The following is a 12,235-nucleotide window of genomic DNA, read 5'->3' as shown; positions in this document are numbered from 1 at the left end:
GAGTGTACCCACAGTAAGCTGGAACAAGTTCAAAGTATTAGAGTATGTTTCACATAATTTTATTACACCTGACCATTCTGAAGGACTGGTGATGCTTCCAATTTCATCACTACTTTTAACATAATTCTTGATGGTTCCTGAATATCAAATCCCCTTCACCACAAAAGTGGTCAGGAATTGCTGCCTAGAACTTCAATTTTGTTGAGTTCCAAAGAGTCCAGGACAGTCACCTGAAAGATATACATCAGGTGCTTGGATGCCTGGGATGCTACCACCTCTGCTGCAGTGTGCTGGGAGAAAACCCTGTTACCGTGCTCTTTACCCCTTACCATCTTCGCAAACCTGTAAAACTCTTGTTTTATTTAAAGAAAGCATGCAAACAGAGCTCCATCCCACTCACTCAAATACAGCTGCAGAGAGGTGGCAGCAGACCTGAAGTGCACCCCAAATCTGCCATCCCCTCATCCTCCTTGCCATTTGCCACTGAGGCAAGCTATGATCAGCTACATGGTGGTTATCAGGTTATATCAGGGACTGCCTACTGCCATGCCTAAGCCTGAAGATTAGGATCCAAGGCCATGCTCCCTGGGTTACCATTTTCGGAGGCTCATTTGGCTGGTACCAGACAGAACTTTTTGGGTCATGTTTATGGAATTCTTTGTTCAGAGAGATCCAGTAGGCTCCTTGTCTCACTACTTTTATTTATTTTTCACAGTTTATAGCCCCCCTTCCTTTGTGGAGCTCAAGGCAGCGTACATAGTTCCTCTCCTCTGTTCGTTCTCACAACAACCCTGTGAAGTAGGTGAGGCTGAGAGATGGTGACTGGCCCAAGGTCACTAAGGAAGCTTCATGAGCAGGAATTTGAACCTGGATCTTCCAGGCCTTAAATCCAACTCCCAAGCCACCACACCATCCTGGCTCTTTTAAACATTATTTAAATACATTTTTATTCCACAAGGCTCTTTATGATTGTTTTATCACAGACACATTGAGTTTATAACTGCTACTTTTAATGTATCTTTGATACTTGGGGTTTTATTGCATTTTTAATGTGTTGGCCACCTTAAAACTAATAAAGAGCATTATACAACAAGGGTCACTAAAACATCCCTAAACCAACTGCACATGAGCAAGTATTGGGTCAGAATTTTCAGCTTATTTACAGCCCGACTCTATGTATGTCTACTGAGAAGTAAGTCCCATAATAGTCAATAAGCTTACTCCCTGGTCAGTGTGGATAAGATTGCAGTCTTACTCATGTTGTTGTTGGCATCCTTCAGTCTCTAAAGACTATGGTGTCACGCTCTGAATGGTGGTTCTGGAACAGTGTCCTCTCCAGAGCGCAAAGCCTGGGTAAAGTAGGTATGGAGGATAGGCTGTTACCCATGCAGCAAATCCCCCCTCTCCACGTCGCTGAAATGGTCCAATGGAAAGGCAGAGGCCAATACGCTTGGTTCCAGCACGTCGCAGGAGTTGCCAGAACGTGACTGTGTTCAGCCATGAACTGCCTCAGGGACTCCGGCTCCGGATTTTGCCTCGAGGTTGACTCCTGAAGCCTTTTCCATAACTGGATGTAGCCACAAGGCAGTGGAGGTTTGGGATCAGAGTTTTCCTTCTCTCAGATGAGCTGCCTTCCCAGGCTAACGAGTCCCATCTACCCGGTGGCTGTTTAGTCGCCTCTTACGACAAGTACAGCCAAACTGAGGGCCTATTCTTATCCCCAGCCCCCAGGGGTATACTCATGTACACAAGCTTTACTAACGAACAATTAACCACTGCTTAGAAAGAAAGAGTTTGCATATCCTTGAGGAATTAAGTCTGAAGATACAAGAAGCATCCTACACCACAGCCTTGCATGACTCCAGTTCATTTTTTAAACCACAAAGCCAAAAGCCATATCAATCTTGAATACCTTCAAGTTCAAAGACTTAAAGCATACAGAAGCAGAGTAAGACTTCAATCCTGTGCATTTCCTTAGAAGTGCTGGGTTGAAATCCATGAGAACACCACATACACACAGGACCAGTATATTAAGGAACACTGACAGCATCCAGATGCAACAGGGAATCAAGGTCCTTCCAAGCTCAAACTCACACTCTACTCCTGCTTCCTCTTACACATAGCAAACACACACTTCTGTTCCTGGTTTAACCAGGATTGCCATGTTCAGATTATATAGCCAAGTTCTAGTTTTTCACTAAACCAAGAATGGAGGCTTCAAATCACCACATATATGGAGGGGAAAGAGGGAGAATGGATGAGACTAAGTATTTTTCTCAAGTCTTATGTGCATATTAAACTATGATTTGGGGTGCTGCAACTGAATCACCTCACTATTGATACTGCTTGCCTATATTATTGTAATAAACAATCCATTATCAAAAGTTCATCACTACCTGTCAGTTACAGAACAGGGCAAAAGCATTTTGCAGTTCTGCACGTAAATCCTTAAGTGCCTTAATATTAATTCCCATTTTTACAGGAGGGCAACAGAAGCTGAAACAGGCTTCCTTGAAGCCATCACCAAATTTGTAGCAACATAACGCAGACTTTGTGGCAATTAGATTTAAGATCACAAGTTAGCACAAATCAAAATTTAAGATTTAGTTAGGTATGCAATATGCAGCACAAGGACATCTTCAACTGTTACAACATCAATAACCCCCCCCCCAACCGCCTTCACTAAAGAATAAGAGGCTCAAGGTGAATATGGCCCTTGAAACCCAATGCTCAGAATCTGAAGCCAATTCTAAAGCTTGATTTGCTTGGCACTTGCAATTCCTAACAGCTTGCAAAACTTCAAATTTGTTGTGCCAAAATGTCTTGGACCTTCTCAGCAGTTATCTGATCACCTGCATCCTTGCTGAATGTTAAGCAATGTTTGCAGAAAGCAACTATGCACTGAAGAGTTGAATACCACACTAAGCCCTTCGACTTACCAGCATACTAGAGTCCTTAGTCTTCTGTACTGCCTTTCCAGACCCAATACAAACTATTATCTCAACCTACAATGAAGAGCCATTTGTACACATCCCCCCCCCCCCACTAAACCACTTCTGACTCCAAACCACTGTAAGATAGTGGAATTGTTGCTGGTGGGGTTCAACATTAGGCAAGGCACAACTTATGGGCTAAAACCAGTCAAGCAGGTAAACAGTATTCCATGACACACTTAGCCTAGTCCCTGCCTCTGGCAAGTATCACCAAACATACGCTATCATTTAAAATGCAACCCACCCAAGCAGCTGTAATCTGATGTTATATGTATGGCTAAGACAATTTAAAGTTACCACAGTGACCCAATGAGCCAGAAATGGTTTGAGATTCATTCCACTCACTGAACCATCAGGAAGGTTCAGCACACTGTTTTTTCATGCTCCAAACCAGTGGTTCTCAAACTTTTTCAATTGGCTACCCCCTTGACCAGTAGCTGCAGCTCCCCATTAGGGGTACAATCCCACACAATGGGTAGGCTGGCTGGTTTTTGTGAGGATTCCCCCTGGCTGGTTAGTGTGGCTCCCCAGGAACCAGGGGCTCACACTTTGGGAACCAGTGCTCTGAAGCACCATTGCCTTCTACCAGTGCTCTACCAGTGCTCTTGCTGATCTCCAGAAAGTGTATCAACACCATACAAATCAAGAGAGACAGAGACCAAGGAACTGCCTATTACCTGGTGAAGTGCTGGACTCCAGAGGGAGAAGAAGAGAAGCCCTTCCACAAGTCCTTGCCAAAACTGACTGGTGGTCCTTCTCGCCTTCCCAGATCATTGCAGGACAAGGAAGAACACGAGTGAGTGAGTAAGTGGGCGGCAGAGCTTCCCGCCACAACAGGCGCCCTCCCAGCCTTGCCCAAAGCCAGCCCCTCCCTTCAGTCCTCCGGCCAAGTCCCCCGCCTGCCTTCTGCCCCCCAACCCACCCACCAACGCCACACTGCACAGCTGTATGATCTTCATGCCCAGCAGATCCCACCGCTTTCCTGCACACCCAGCCAGGGCCCTTTACACGGAAGCAAGAGCCACCCCCTGCACGAGTGCTCAGCAGCGGTCCCCTTGCAGCCCCCGGGCTCACTCCCAGGGAAACGTGGCAAGGACGGCAGCCTCGAGCCCAGTCCCCCGGCTGTCTACTCAGAAGCAGCCCCAGTCCAGGGCTTCCTCCCAGGGAAGTGTGCGGGCTGCGGCTTCAGAGCCAACGCCGATGCGCGTCTACTCAGGAGCAAGGCCACGGTGTCCAGCGAGGCTTCCTCCCGGGAAAGCGTGGCGGGAGGGCAGCCCAGAGCCCTTGGGGGGGCAGCCTGGAAGAGGAGGCGGCCCGGCCCCACGTGCGTGCCTGGGCCAGTCTGGGCCAGGCCCAGCCGGAGCGCGCCGCCCGCCAACAGCCCGCAGGGCCACTGAGCGCGCCGGCCCGAGGAAGCGCGGCTCCCACCCACGCCTCAGGACGGCCCCGCCCGGGGGGCCCACGGTCGCCATCGCCCCCCACCCGGGCAGTACCTCAGCGAGGCCGCCTCTGCCGTGACTCAGGAGCGCCGCGCGGCTGGCTGGCGGGGAGAAAGACCGGGGCTCCCGCCGCTCGCGCTCATATAGAACGGACGTCACCACGCAACTCCCCCTCCCCTCCGCGCGCGCCGCGTCTCCAGGCAACCGCGCGCGCGCGCGCGCCCCTCCCTCGGGAGGCGTCGAGCGAACATGCCGCCTGGTGACAGGCAACGCTCTCTTCCCCTCCGCCCCCTCCCCTCCGCGCGCGTGCGCGCTGCGTCTCCGGGCAACCGCGTGCGCGCGCGCCCTGCCTCAGGAAAAGCGTGCCGCCTGGTGACAGGCAACTGTCTCGTCCCCCCTCCCCTCCGCGTGTCTCTAGGCAACGGCGCGCGCGCGAGCCCCCCTCCCTCAGAGAGAGAGAGCGCGCGCGTGCCGCCTCGAGGCAGGGCGACGGTCTCTTGCTTCCCCTCCCCTCCGCGTATCTCTAGGCAACGACGCGCGCGCGAGCCCCCCTCAGGAAAAGAGCGCGCGCGCTGCCTAGTGGCAGGCAACGGTCTCTTTCCGCCCCGCGCGCGCTCCTTCGTGACAGGCAACAGTCTCCCCTCCTTTAACCCTCCCCTCCGCGCGCGCCGGGTCTCTCAGGCAACCGCGCGCGCCTTCCCGCCTGCCCGTGCCTGAGGAGGAGCGAGCGAGCGCGCGCGCGCCGCCTAGTGACAGGCAACAGTCTCTTCGCCTCTTCCCCTCCCCCTGTCCGCCAATCATCCCGCCGTCCGAGCGCGCCAGCCAATCCGCGACGCGGACGGGCTGACTGACAGGGCGCTCCACGGGCAGGCCACGTGCGCCCTCAGACGAACAACAGCGCGCGTGGGGGGGGAGGGGGAGAGAGTGAGGGTGACGGTTGGCAGGCAGGCAGGCAGGGTGGGCCAGGAGCCTGAGGGCCAGACATGTCCAGCTTCCCAGCGCTGGTGCAGCCCTGCCAGCGGGAGGGGGGGGGCCGCTGCCTTTTGTGGTGGGGCAGGCAGGGAGGGCCCCTCCAGCTGGCCCTGTCTCCTCTGGCCAGCTTTGTACTGTAAGTGGCTCGGGACAGAGACCTGTGCTTTGTAAGGCTCCATGCATGTCAATGGCAGTGGCAGTCGGTAGCTGAGCCAGGTGGGGGGTCGGTGCCTCCACCACCAGCACACAGCGTGACAGCCAGCCTGGCTGACCCTGTCCCCACACAGAGCCCTGCAGCGCGTCCCGGTCAAGGGGTGCGTGTGAGGCAGAGAGATGGACGCATAAGCAGCTACTGCGCTGGCGGTGCAGTCAGGATTGCAGTAAGTGCCGCAAGGCTCCGAAACGTGCCGCGTAAACTGCCCCTCCCGCTGGCTCCCAGAGCCAAAGGCGGCAAGTTTCGGAGCCGTGCGGTCCTCCTCATCAAAATATATGCCACTTTACAAAGCACAAGAGGACAGTTCTCTGCCCTGTTGCGCTTACAGTCCAAAGTTCACCACAGGAGACAGGGCCAGCTTTAACTCCTATCTGCCCAGCCCACAGATGTACACATTTGTTCCCTGTTGCATATATGCAACCTTGGGCAGAAATGGCTTTAAGCTGATTGGACCAGTTGCTCCCAAATGGGTTGCACGCCTAAGGGCTGCCCCCTTACAGAGTAATCTGCTCTATAGTCTTGCATGAAATTTTGTATTTAAATTTGCTTAGATCCATTTTGAGTGCTTTTCATGCTGCTGTAGCGATATAAAGTCTGTAATGCTGTAGCGAACATTGTATATATATCTCTTAAAATTTCACAGACCTTAGGTGAGAACCCAGGGCCTTGCAAAAAATGTTTCCAATCTGGCAGCTCCTAAGGCCAGTTGTTGCCATGATGCCAAGAGCTCTCACTACTGTTAAGGTTGTTGTAAGTGTAACAGTGTTAAGTGTTGTACTGTAAGTTTGTCAGCACTCTCTCTCTCTTTCTCCTGGGTCTATCCCTGTAGCAGTGATACACTGTAACAGAGACCTCCCAATCACAATGATTGACAGGTCACTGCTACATTGAGAGAGATGGATGGTTGGAAAGAGCAGTTGAAAAAGGAGATGATAAAAAGGATTAGTTACCCCAGGAAGAGATTTTGGCAGATTTAGGGAAGGCAATTAGAGTGTTTGAACTTCTGTCCAATTTGATGATAACAAAAATTATATTTGTACCACTTACAGGTCTTTGGTGTCTGTCCAGTTTGTTTGTCCAGGCTCCACATTACACAGTTCTGACACAAGACATAACAGACGGAGAGGTGGAGGCAGGGGAAGAATAGGCGATGATTCCAGTTATGTTTACTTAGGCCTGTTACAACAGGGCAGGGAGATGGTCAACCCAATCCTAAAGCCAGTGGCTCCACTAGGTGCAGCAGTGCCAAATCAGCTATGGTTGCATCTAGCGGCACCACTGAGGCCTCATCAGGGAAAGGGGACTTTTGTTCCCTTCCCCCAGGAAAACCCCCAAGCCCTGCAATGGGGTTTCTCAAGTCTGATCTAGCTGTTTTGCCAGCACAGACTTGAGAGACTCCATGTCAGACTTTCTGGCCTGACATGTAGTTCAGGACCCAGCAGAGCAGGGCTCTGCCACTCCCACCCCCCTCCCACCCCGGTTCCTCAGCCTGTCATCCCTCCTCCCCATTCCGCCCACTCCCCACCTCCCCCCCAAACCGGTTGGCACTACTGGACCACCAGGTGGCCCTCCACGCAGTACTGAGGCTCAACACCCATGACCCCTCTTCTCTGGGTGCTGTAGATGTGTCTTATGGCACACTTGTGACACCCAGCACTGGCACTGGAGCTCGGCACTGGTGCTAAGCGTGTTTAGGATTGGGCCCTAAGAGCACAAATTTATGCTTGTCAACTCAGGAGTAAGTTCCACTATCTTCAGTGGGGCTTACTCTTGGGAAAATGTGCATAGGATTGTAGTCTTATGTTACAATCCTGTGTACACACTTACCCATGAGTTAATCCCATTGAATTATGGGATTGCTCAGGGGATGCAGGGGTGGATAGAGGGATGTTCTTTTCGCTCTCACACAACACAGAACCAAGGCACATCCACTCAAACTGAGTGGTCATTTCAGATTTTTTTCCAATAATTGGGGTATCTTGAATTACACATGGACTAAATTTCACCTGTCTGGTGTAGAAGTACCTTAAACATTTTTAAACCTTTATCTGAATGCTTTTGAGCGTACCGAAAGTGCCTTCCCTTCATCCCTTGAAAAATGGCAGGCAGCCTCACCACATCTGAGATTTAGGAGGCATTACTTCCAGGTCAGAGTGGTTTGGCTTCCAGGGAGGGTTGAGCCCAACCTCATCTCTTTGGAATAATTAAGTACAAGGTTCCTTGACCTACTTCACCATACTTTAATTTGTGGTTGGACTCAGTATCAGAACAAGCTTTCAGTTTTTAGCTCTGGAGTTTATGAAGTAATGGTAATTACTAACTACTGTATAGTCTTTTGAAGTAATGATGTTGACATGACCTGTGAGCTGTGCTGAATGCCTTTCCCCTACATCCAGCCTGCACAAACTTGAGTTTGGAGGGAAGAGTGTCATGGAAAGACAGTTGTCTTCAGCATCATTTGGGCTTTTTAAAAATTGAAACATTGACTCACAACTTTCATCTCCAGCCAAAGAGAAAGGAGTTACAAGGTAGTTACAAGGAAACCGGAAGTGGGCTGCGATAGCTATTTTTAGACATTATGAAGCAGTGGCATACCCAAGGGGGCAAGAGACGCAAATACCCCAGGCGCTGCGCTAGGGAGACAGTACTGTACTCCCCCTTGGCCCCCAAAGTACACCAAGAACCTCATCGAGCGTGGCTGTGGGAGTGCTTTAGAAGTTGCTCCCCCTTCCCCTTATGGCATGTTTGACTCCACCACTTATGTTGGTACTGAGTGTTCAGGGGTATCCTGTTTCAGTTGCAGTAGCAAGTGAGGTTGATAATTGGTCCAAAGCACATCCTGGTCAGGATCCCAGACAGCTCCAAGGGGAAGCAGGGATGCAGCTGGGTGCCATAGTCCGAAGGGTTCAGCCTTGTTCCAGCAAGGAACTGTAAGTGCTACCTCTGATGGTGCAGGGGGGATGTGGGCTCCTGTTCAGGTCCCTCAAAGAAGTCCTCAGAATCCAAGGAAAGGAGCAAAGTAATGTCCTCAGGCTGGAGCAATAGTGGTGGATCTGGTTCCTGAGGCTCCCCTCATACAGAGGGTTCAAGTGGACTGAGACAAACTCAGACTTACTCCAAGCAACTTCTCCATTCTGTCTTTTTCCCTGGGAAACTCATATCTAAGGCAGCTTCAGTTCAATTCAACATGGACCTCTCCCAAGGCCATCTGTATGAAGTGCACAGATTAATACACTGCAGAAGTTCATCAATTACCACTTCAGCTCTTCATTCTGATTAAAATGAGCTCAACTAAGAGGGTTTGTGCCACTGCGCACTTTTGCAAATGTTCCGTAAGGCATGCCGGAGGGAGGGCAGGAAGCGCGTCCATGGAGCTCCGCTTCACCGGATCCAAGGTGTTCGTGTGGAGCTCGGTGCCCTACATGAATGCCTTTGCCAGCAGTAAAGTGAGTAGCCCCATTGCGGGGCTGCTTACCTTACTTACTTACGAAAGTCCCCTTCTCCCAAGGTGCTGCCTGCAGTAGCCTGATGTGCGCAGGATCCAGTGGCAGTCGTTCTTGGTGCTGCCGAGCCTGGGCGCGCCGGGCAGCTCAGGATTGGGCTGTAAATCATGCTGTGAAAAATAGCGTTTGCTTTGTGGCAGGATCAAGAGCAATATAGGTTTAGTACTGTCCAACTTACTGCAGGTGGAATCAGTAAACTGAAAATAATTCATAAAAAAAAAAAATCAGGTCAGTGCAACTAACTTCAGCGTAGTAGAGAAGCAGACAGAATTAGTTTATATGTCCAGTTGAAATGATAGCAAACCAGGGATAGAAGCATCAGCTCACAGATTGTTAGGTAACCAGTTGACGTAAGGAAAGAATGTTCAAAGAGGTTTTTAGCTGTTGACACAATGGGCTGGCACTTTTTAAATGAATGTGATTTTAATAGCATGATCCATTGGGGTCTGATTGATTTTAGGTTTCAATGTTTTAGATTGTGTTAATCTTTTACTTGTGTTTTTTTATGTTGTAAGCAACCTGGGTGCCCCCATGTGTGGTAGATGGGGGATAGAAATTATTTAAATAAATAAATATGCAAGGTATCAAAAAAGGTCCACATGTTTTAATGAACTCTAATCCTCACATACTTTAGAGAAGAAAACCTGCAACACTCAAACATCTAGGGAAGCAATTAAAGTGATGTGTGGAACAATCCCAGCATGCACATGTCCAGTGGATGTCTGCAGACCCCTGAGAGTGCAGTCCTAACTTGGAGTTGTGCTAGTGCAGGCCCCCTTTGCCACCTCCTGAGCATCACAAACATGCCATAAAGCATATCTGTGGTGACTCAGAAGCAGGCCACACCTGCACCAGGACACACACCAGCTTTCCATTTTATAATAGCAGAAGCCTCTTCCACTGTCCTAAATGACTGTGCATGACAGCCCAATCCGGAATAGTATTGGGCTGTAAGTGTATGTGGTTCACCTCTTACTCAGGTGTAATTCTCATTTGATTGTGCAGAAAGTTCACCTTTTAAAGCATACTGGATCCGTTCCTATCTTTATCCCAGCTTATCGAATGCTGCTTCTTTTTCTTGCTCTCTCTGATGTGGAAACTCTTACCATATCATGTGCTGTGGGCATGAATTATTAATTGCTATTATCAAGCAGAATCTCTTTGGGGAAAGTTGATTAATTCTGTTGCCTTTTTGCTTCATTTTTGTGACTATGAACTGTCGCATTCCAATGTATTCTTAATACTGTCATCTCAGCCTTCCAGCATTGCATCTCTTATGGGGCTGGGAGATATTTTGCTGCTATGAATCTTATTTAGATTAGCGTTATGTTCCCTTCTCCACAGAATAAAGTATATTTGCCTGACCCAGATCAACCAATGTATAATATATGCATTAAGTTAAGCAATTTCTATCCAACTTTGCACATATGCAATAGGGATCAAATGAGTACACTTGTGGTTTGGGTGAAAATGGGTTTAAAATATCCCTATGCATCTTGTGGGAAAGCCAATAACTTTAAGTCAAACTGCAGGATTGCTTTAGAAAATTCACTGTCTTTGATGCTTATTTTCTTCTAAGAAGCTACTGGTAAAATAGTGAAATGGTTTTTTATATACTGAAGGTTATTCTCACATGGAGTTTTGTATTAAGGTAGGATTTACTTTTACAGAATTGTTACGAAGACAAGATTATACCTCTGAGTGTAGTTTTCCCCCTGGTCTTTACCTTAAATAAAATATTGAATACTCTACATACTCCAACCCATTGCTTCATATAATTGGTTGGTGGGGAGAGGAAGTTTCATACTGCAATGATGTCATGTCACAAGTTGTTTACATTAGATATACTTTGGGATGGATGGACAAATGCCCCTCCTCTTGTTTCAGAATCAGCTTGGTAATTACAAGTTACATGCAAGTTAACTACATGACATCTTAGAGAACAAGCTACGTGTGACAAAGTAGGGCTTTGTTTGCACTATCTAATGCAGTTCTTTTCAGAAGAGTAAAAATGATACCAATTGCACATAGTACACAGATGTCTCAGTCAGTGCTTTTGCACAGATGCAGTACATCTTTTGGTGGTGCTTTTACATAGGCATGATAGTGCTGGGCTAGCAAGAACTGGGTGTTTCCACATATATACATGTCAACTTTCATACAGACCCCTGCAATCTAACCTGTATGTACTTAGGGGACTTAGTGTATGCCTTCCACAAACTTAAGAGAGATCAACCCTAGAAGCTATTTTATTCATTTATTTTAAAAAGTGTATATCTCACTTTCCCTTTCAATTTTGAAGGTCTTCATGGTGACTAACAGCCCAGTCCTGAGCTACCCGGCAGACAAGGCTGCAGCAGCGCCAAAAATGGCTGCCACTGCATCCCGAGCGCAACCCGTGCGGTGATAGTAGCTCCTTGGGAGAAGGCAACTTTCATCTCCTTCCCCCAGTAAGGTCAGTAGCCCCACAATGGGGCTACTTGATTCTACAGCAACCCAAGGGTTGGTGTCGAATCAAGAGTTTCCACGTTGGGCTGGTGGCCTGACACAGAAACTCAGGATCCGGTGGAGCTGTCCCGCCTCCCACCCCACTCCCTCCCCGGCATGCCTCCTCCCCACCCTCTCCCTGCCCTCTCCCACCTCCTCCCACCCTGGAACGCCTCCTCCCCACCTTCCCACCCCCACCTAGCTCTCCACAACCCAGCAGTTGTCATGAACACAGAGTGGCGAAGCAGAGGCAGTCCACCGGTGCTAGCCCAGCACCAGCTGGTACTGAGCTAGCACTGGCATTGGACTGGTACTGAGGACCGCAGGCATGCCTTATGGCATGTTTGCAACAGTGCACAGCGGCGGTAAGCCAATGTGCTCTGTTTAGGATTGGGCCCTAAGGCAACAATCTGATATAAGCTCACCTGGGAATAAGTCCCAGGGACTTACTTCTGAGAAGACATGCACTGTAACTAAAGTTCACTTTACTCAAAGTGGCATAAGTGACAACAGTTCATCATCAACAGCAACCATGAAAGAACAAAACCTAAAGAACTCAAAAACGCTTGTTGAAATAGAAATATTTTTACCTGGCAATGGAACACTGCCTCAGATATTTCCGTACAC

The 12,235-nt window shown here is 49.2% G+C and overlaps 1 protein-coding gene across 2 annotated transcripts in view; it reads right to left on the bottom strand.

The window, feature by feature from the left end:
* LOC136656811 (nucleosome assembly protein 1-like 1) overlaps positions 1-4,611 on the bottom strand; it is a 36,308-nt gene extending 31,697 nt beyond the window's left edge. For both annotated transcript variants that reach the window (XM_066633134.1, XM_066633135.1), the window contains exons 1-2: positions 4,487-4,611; positions 3,671-3,754 (exon numbers count right to left, since the gene is read on the bottom strand). The gene's annotated coding sequence lies outside the window, so the exon portion shown is untranslated. The remainder of the gene's footprint in view (positions 1-3,670; positions 3,755-4,486) is intronic.
* Positions 4,612-12,235: the final 7,624 nt, after the last annotated feature.

The sequence above is a fragment of the Tiliqua scincoides genome, chromosome 7, assembly GCF_035046505.1.
Source record: "Tiliqua scincoides isolate rTilSci1 chromosome 7, rTilSci1.hap2, whole genome shotgun sequence".
In the NCBI taxonomy this organism is placed as follows: Eukaryota; Metazoa; Chordata; class Lepidosauria; order Squamata; family Scincidae; genus Tiliqua; species Tiliqua scincoides.
This window is presented reverse-complemented; position numbering and strand designations above follow the sequence as displayed.